Raw genomic sequence first — 8,029 nt, forward strand, 5'->3', positions numbered from 1 at the left:
AAGGGTACTTTGGGTTGTTTTGTTTTCATTGAATAGATGGTAACCTGAAAGGAGTCTAAAAAAAATAGGTATTAATTACATAAAATTTGCTTCAAAACCGCCCTCCTTTGACAGCTAGGCCCTGCACAGATACTTTGATCCCCAGTAGAAACTGCTCCTAAGAAATAAATCAAATCCCTTATTTGTCCCATATAAAGTAATATTTTCATGTCTTATTTTTGTTTGGCTTTTTAAAGCAGCTTATGGTATGATACACTGTAAACTGCACACACTTAAAATGTACAAGGCTGTTTGACCTGGTGCCGTGTTCCGACGTGGTATCTCCTATGAATGAGAAGTAAAGCCTGGGGGAGACAGCTTATCTCTTCTCATTAGAAGCTAAGAAATATTGTTAAATAGATTTTCTTGATTTCAGTAATTTCATACATTTGCTCCGGGTGGTGTTTATTTAAGTAGGCTCTAGCCCAGCGTGGAGCCTAGGGGCCTGAACTTGACACCCTGATAATCAAGATCTGAGCTGAGGTCAAGAGTCAGCCCCCTAACTGAGCATTCGTGGCGGTATTTAGATATAACAAACACAGCTAAAATAAAGGAACTTTCAAACTTCCTGTTTTCTGGAGGAAAATGTGGGGGTAAAATAATCCTCCAGTCGTTTTCCTTGTAATTTTAAAGGTGAATTTAGTTACTAAACTTTGAGTTATAAAAGCTATCTATCTGCCCTTCGTTATCTTTTTATAATCTGTTAGCAGCGAAGTACACTTTAAAAAAGGTTTTTAGGGGTGCCTGGGTGGCTCAGCCCCTCAAGCACCCCAACTCTTCAGCTCAGGTCTTGATCTCAAGGTCCCTAGATCTAGCCCTTCCTCTAGCTCTGCACTCAGCAGGGAGTCTGCTTCTTCTCGCTCTTTCCTTCTCCCTCTGCTCTTCCTTCTGGTTGTGTGAGCCTGCACTCTCCCTCTCTCATGCACACAACTGTGGGAAGGGGCAGAAGGACAATATCCAAGCAGACTACCACTGAGCTCTGAGCCCAGCTTGGGGTTGGAGCTCATAACCCATGAGATCAGGACCTGAGCAGAAACCAAGAGTTGGAAGCTTAACTAACTGAGCCACCCAAGTACCCCAACTTTAAAAGATCCTTAAAAAGATAAAATAAGTTTTCAAAGTTCTAATTTGGCTTCTATTGTATCCCTCACACAGTGCACAGAATAATATATGCTTGACATTTAAATCAGATCTGTATACCCTCAAAAAATGTGGAAAACTCAAGTGCTGTAGCAATCTTTTTCAAATCATGTGCTAAACTGCAAGAAGAATCTTTTCTGTTTATTTTATTTTTAAGTAAGCTCTATGCCCAGTGTGGGGGCTTGAAGACACAACCAGAGTTCAAGAGTTGCATGCTCCACCAACTGAGCCAGTCAGATGCCCTAAGATTTTTTTTTTCCTATCCTCAGGACAGACCACAAATTAGATAATCAGTATTTTTAAATATACGAATGAATGAATACAAACTTCTCCCATGATAGTTTCAGTGCCAATTCTTTTATCAGAATATGCAATTAATGCACTCTTTGCACCAACCTGAAGCCCAGTTATCTGCCCTCTCTAGGCTAGGTGCAATGGTGAACATGGTAGGCCCTTGGCTTGACCTTAATGAAGTTTATAATCTTATGGAATAATATGAAAAAGTACTGCATCTGACAGGAAACGGTGGGTATTCCAGAGCTATTTCAAAAATCAAGCCCACTGGATCCCTGGGTGGCGCAGCGGTTTGGCGCCTGCCTTTGGCCCAGGGCACGATCCTGGAGACCCGGGATCGAATCCCACGTCGGGCTCCCGGTGCATGGAGCCTGCTTCTCCCTCTGCCTGTGTCTCTCTGTGACTATCATAAATAAATAAAAATTTATTTTTTTTTTAAAGATTTTATTTATTTATTCATGATAGTCACACAGAGAGAGACAGAGAGGCAGAGACACAGGCAGAGGGAGAAGCAGGCTCCACGCAGGGAGCCCGACGTGGGATTCGATCCCGGGTCTCCAGGATCGCGCCCCGGGCCAAAGGCAGGCGCCAAACCGCTGCGCCACCCAGGGATCCCTAAATAAAAATTTATAAAAAAAAAAATCAAGCCTACTAATTATTGTGTTTCCACAAAACAGAAAGCCTTTCCATTTTTTTGAGGAAAATAACTATACTCCTCCCTTGGCTCACAGAGTGTTTACAAGAGGAGTTAATTCCTCCCCAAACAACCTCTGTTCTAGGCAATCAGGTACCCTTCTAATGTAAATAATTAACTGACACTGCCAGCAGGTGGAATTTCCCCTTTTAATATGTGAATCCAGTGTGTATAAATAATATGCATGAATAATATTTACATTTATTTGTACATATATATGGACATACGCACACACACAATTGACCTGTGAATGGCACGGGGGTTGGGGCACCCACTATCTACATGGAGGAAAATCTACATATAACTTTAACTCTCCATATACTTAACTACTAATAGCCTACTGTTGACCAGAAGCCTTACCCATAACATAAACAGTCAATTAACACAAATTTTGTATGTTAGATGTATTCTATACAGTATTCTTACAATAAAGTAAGCTAGGAAAAAAAATAAATAAATAAAGTAAGCTAGGGCAGCCCTGGTGGCGCAGCGGTTTAGCGCCGCCTGCAGCCTGGGGTGTGATCCTGGGGACCCTGGATGGAGTCCCACATCTGGCTCCCTGCATGGAGCCTGCTTCTCCCTCTGCCTGTTCCTCTGCCCCCCTCTCTCTCTCTGTGTCTCTATGAATAAATAAAATTTAAAAAAAAAAAACAATAAAGTAAGGGATCCCTGGGTGGCGCAGCGGTTTGGCGCCTGCCTTTGGCCTAGGGCGCGATCCTGGAGACCCAGGATCGATTCCCACGTCAGGCTCCCGGTGCATGGAGCCTGCTTCTCTCTGCCTGTGTCTCTGCCTCTCTTTCTCTCTCTGTGACTATCATAAATAAATAAAAATTAAAAAAAAAAAAAAACAATAAAGTAAGCTAGAGGAGGGAAAATGTTAAGAAAATCATAAGAGAAAATAATTACAGTACTGTAAAAAAAAGATCTGTCTGTAGGTGGATCCACGCAATTTAAACCTGTGTTGTTCAAGGGCCAACTGAACATATGTGTGTGCATATATATGTATATATATATATATAATATTTACACATTACATATATATATTCATACAAAAACATGAACAAGCTTTTTGCCTATTTAAACACTCTTTAAAAATTTTTAATTAAAAAAAATATGTATTTACTTAAGAGAGAGAGTGATGGGGCAGCCTGGGTAGCTCAGCGGTTTAGCATTGCCTTCAGCCCAGGGCCTGATCCTGGGGACGTGGAATCAAGTCCCACTTCAGGTTTCCTTCATGGAGCCTGCTTCTCCCTCTGCCTGTGTCCCTGTGTCTCTGCCTGTCTCTCTCTCTCTCTCTCTTTCATGAATAAATTAATAAAATCTTTTAAAAGAGAGAGAGAGAGAGTGATAGAGCATAAGCAGGGGGGGAGGGGCAGAGGGAGAGGAAGAAGCCTACTCCACACTGAGCAGGGAGCCCCATGCGGGGCTCAATCCCAGGACCACAGGATCAGGACCTGAACAGAAGGCAGACACTTAACCAACTGAGCTACCCAGGTGCCCACCTATTTAAACATTCTTTATTGTTTACACATTTTAGGATTACAAAAATAACTCATTCTAAAAAATTCAACTACAAGTACATAAGTTAAAAAATGACAGTTCTCCCTCTCTGCCCTCGACAACAGAGTAACTACTATTCTCAGTCTAATGTGCATCCTTCCATGCCTTTTTCAATGAACACACACACAAACAGGATGCATATAACTTTTTATTTTTGATCTTTACTAAAACAGGATCACTATGTATAGTTTATTGTTTTTTAAACTCAAGGTATCATGGACATTCTTTCATGAGCAGTCCTAAAACTATATAATTCCAAACGTTTGTTTTTCAATTTTGTAGTTTAGGAACATAACTATCAAGAGAATAGAGCCATTCTGGTGTTAGTTCTAAAAAAGAGACTCTAAAACTGGCATATAGTAGACATTCAATGAAAATTTGTTGACTGATCCAGAACTTCTGATTTCAATTTCACCTTGCTTGTCCTTGTTGTATTCCTCTGGTTCAAATAGGCAAAATGGGATTAGCTGAGATCCTACAATAGAGGTTGGACTTGACATTACAGAGTTTAGAATAGGGATTATCAGGAAGGGAGGTGACAATTCAAATGATGTGAAAGACAGTTCATAGTTTAGGGGCTTAAAATGTTTATTTTGTCAGCAACACTAGTCTTAGCAATCTTTTTACATAGTCTCAGAAAAATATGACTGAATGGAAATAATTACTCGATCTTAAGTTTTGCCCCTATATATTTATCTTGACCTTTTGTCATTTCCTTCCAATTGTGGATCAAAAAGCAAAAGAACATGCAGCAAATGAATACTAACATAAAATCTCCCAAATATTATTTCATAACAAAGTATAGATAGATTTTGTCACCAAATGCTGTTCGTTTTCTCATTTGTTCATTCAGCATGACCCCTGCTATCAGGGAGCTCATGGTCTGCTGGGTGAGATAAACAATTAAACCAATGATTACCATAGAAAAGATGACAAGAGTCATACCATACAGTGTGAAAAGATAGCAGCATAGACTGGGAGCATGAAAGAAGCATCTAAATCAGACAGGAGTGAATTGGAGTATCTAGATTAAAGAAGAAAAATCAAAACAAAAACAAAAACAAATCAAAACTAGAGGTAGATCAGGGTTTTGTGGAGCTCAAAGTATATACAATTTGGAAGATATTCTGAGAGAAAAAGAACACAATAGGATAAATATAAAATTTTATGGCCCATGTAAGGGAAGTTTCGCTAGTTTCACTGTATATCCACCTATTTGAAAAAACCTGTTCAAAGGAAATAGATCTTTGAGATTTGTATTTTAAAAGAGACCAAAATGTGTGTATGAGAGTTTTTGAGATAAGAACTAATCATTAGTGACCTCTTATGAGCTTTATAGTACAAGAAGTGGGAGTCCTATGAAGGATTTTTGTGGAGGAGGGGCCAGATTTTTGTATCAAAAAGATAATTCTGGCAGTGCCAGGTTTGGTAACGATTAAATTTCATTTCTTCAAAAATACTTAAGGTTCTCTTCTTTGTGTGTTTAAGTGGAAAATGATGTAGCTTAAGGAAGGGTAACAGTACAGGATAAGTTTCATTGTGAGTAAAGTGGATATACATCATAATTTGTTATTTTGACATATAGGTTTGTTTATAAAGTTTACTGAGAATTACATGAATCAGTTTTAATTAACTGCATCACTTTCTAAAATTCATCTCCCAGACTGTATCATAGTTGAAAATCTTGTGAGCCAAAATAAAAAGCTCTATTATTCTTATCATTTAAGGAGTTTTCTGGCACTGACTTTTGCTTTAAGAGGTCCAGTTCATCTAATTCCAAGACTGTTCTGTGCCAGGAAATAATTTAGGCCAAGGCAAGAATAGAGCCAGTTATCAGATAACTGAATATGTACATGTATTGCTTTGAGAAACCATAACTCAGAATAGTGGTCCAAAGCATGAAGTCTGATAAAATGGTTTCATTCCTGTCTACAGCAGCTTCTTAGCCTGATGACTCTAAGACAGTCACTTAACTCCTTTAAGGCCCCATTTTCTCATATGTAGAAAGGAATTAATGACAACTCTCACCTCAGAAGATTATTACGAGGATGAAATGAGATTATATACTTTTGTATGACTTTAGCCTGGTATATTTGATCCAGCAGTTTCTAAGAATACAAGACATCTTTACTCACACATGTAGGAAATAAAATGTCTAGAAGAGTTCATTTCTTCACAGTTTGAAATTGCAATTAATTGAAAATGAAATGTCCAAAAAAGAAAGAAAGAAAATAAAAAAGAAAATGAAATGACCATTAGCAGAGAACAAGTTAAATTACGATACATCTCATCTGTGCAGTAGAACAGCAGTTCTCAAACTTTTTATAGCTTCAGGACCATGTTGCCCTCTTAAAAATGATTGAGGTCAGCTTTAGTTTATATAGATTACATCTATCAATTTTTATCATTTTAGAAATTATGAAAATATTTATTCATTTAAAAATAGCAATTATAAACCCTTTACATGGACTATAAACTACATACTTTTTAAAATAACTATGTTTTCCAACACAAAAAAATCAATAAGAAAAGTGGTATGGTTTATATTTTTGCAAATCTCTTTAATCCTCGGGTTAATAGAAGACAGCTGGATTTTTATGTCTGCTTCTGTGTTCATTCTGTTGCAATAACACAGGACATGTAGGCTCTGGAAAACTCCATGCTACTTTACTGAGAGTAAATAAGGAAAATAATATTTTAGTGTTATTATAAAAATAATTTCTGCCTCAACCCTCTCCTATCATTTTACTAACCACTGCATGGGAATATTACATGGCTTTTTAAAATAATGAGGAAGCTCTTTATGTGTTGCTGTGGAACAATCTCTAAGATACATTGTTTAGTGAAAAAGAAATAAAAGCAAAATAAATTTAAAAAATAAAGCAAAATAAATAAATGTACAGAACCCTGTAATAGTATAGTGCATTTATTTTAAAGTCAGGGAAACAGAACATATCCATATAAATACATATTATGTTTGTATGTGCAGGTAATATCACTGAAAGAATATACAAAAAACTGGTAAACTAGTTGTCTCTCAGTGTGTATCCTGGGAAACAGGGTGAGAAGGGAGCTTTTTATTTCATTTGCTCTTTTGCCTTTTGAACTTCCTACCTTATGAAAGTATTAACTAATCAAAAAATTAATTTTCTTTAAAGATTTTATTTATTCATGAGAGACCCAGAGAGAGAGGCAGAGACATAGGCAGAGGGAGAAATAGGCTCCATGCAGGGAACCTGATATGGGACTCGATCCTGGGACCCCAGGATCACGTGAGCTGAAGGCAGATGCCCAACCACTGAGCAACCAAGGTGTCCCTTAAATTTGTTTTTAGAGGAGATGTATATATGCTTTTCACAGTGACTGGCAGATGCTTAATAAATTATACACAGTGCCTTTTTATTCTGAGGTAAAATAATTATCTTATTATTTTTTAAAGATTTTATTTATTTATTTATGAGAGACACAGAGAGAGGCAGAGACATGGGCAGAGGGAGAAGCAGGCTCCCCTATGGGAGCCCGATGTAGGACTCAATGCCAGGACCCGGGATCACAACCTGAGCCAGAGGCAGATGCTCAGCCATTGAGACCCTCAGGTGCCCTTAAAATAATTATTTTAAAAGCTTTTTAACAATAGGGAAAATGTAAAACAATTGAAAATTTTGTATTATGAATATACGTGCTCTTATTAAATTGACTTAGAATTAAATACACAAAATCTAAATATCCTGATAATTGTGGTTATTTTATTTTTATGATTTTTAAAAAGATTTTATTTATTTGAGAGACAGAGAGAGCATGTATGAGCAGGAAGAGGAACAGGGGAGGGAAAAAGAGGGCGAAGGAATCTTAAGCAGACTCCATGCTGAGCACAGAGCCTGAGGTGGGGCTTAGTTTCACCACTCTGAGATCACGATGTGAGCCAAAACCAAGAGTCTGATGCTTAACCAACTGAGCCACCCAGATGCCTTAATTGTGGTTACTTTAAATTTGTTGTTAGATTGACCATAACAACCATAGAGATAAGCACAGATGTCTGAAAATAATGTCCAATTTAATCATGCAGCAAATAGATGATCAACCTGATCAAGAGAGAAACCCTAGACAAATTAGAAAATTTCATGGAGCCAAATCAGCATTACTTTTTTTTAAATGTCTAATACTGAGGCACCTGGGTAGCTCAGCTGGTTGGGCATCTGTCTTCAGCTCAGGTCATGATCTCAGGGTCCTGGGATCAAGCCCCACATCAGGCTCCTGCTCTGTGGGAGCCTGCTTCTCCCTCTCTCTCTGCTGCTCCCCTTG

This window comes from Canis lupus, chromosome 21 (genome assembly GCF_011100685.1).
Source record: "Canis lupus familiaris isolate Mischka breed German Shepherd chromosome 21, alternate assembly UU_Cfam_GSD_1.0, whole genome shotgun sequence".
NCBI classification, from domain to species: domain Eukaryota; kingdom Metazoa; phylum Chordata; class Mammalia; order Carnivora; family Canidae; genus Canis; species Canis lupus.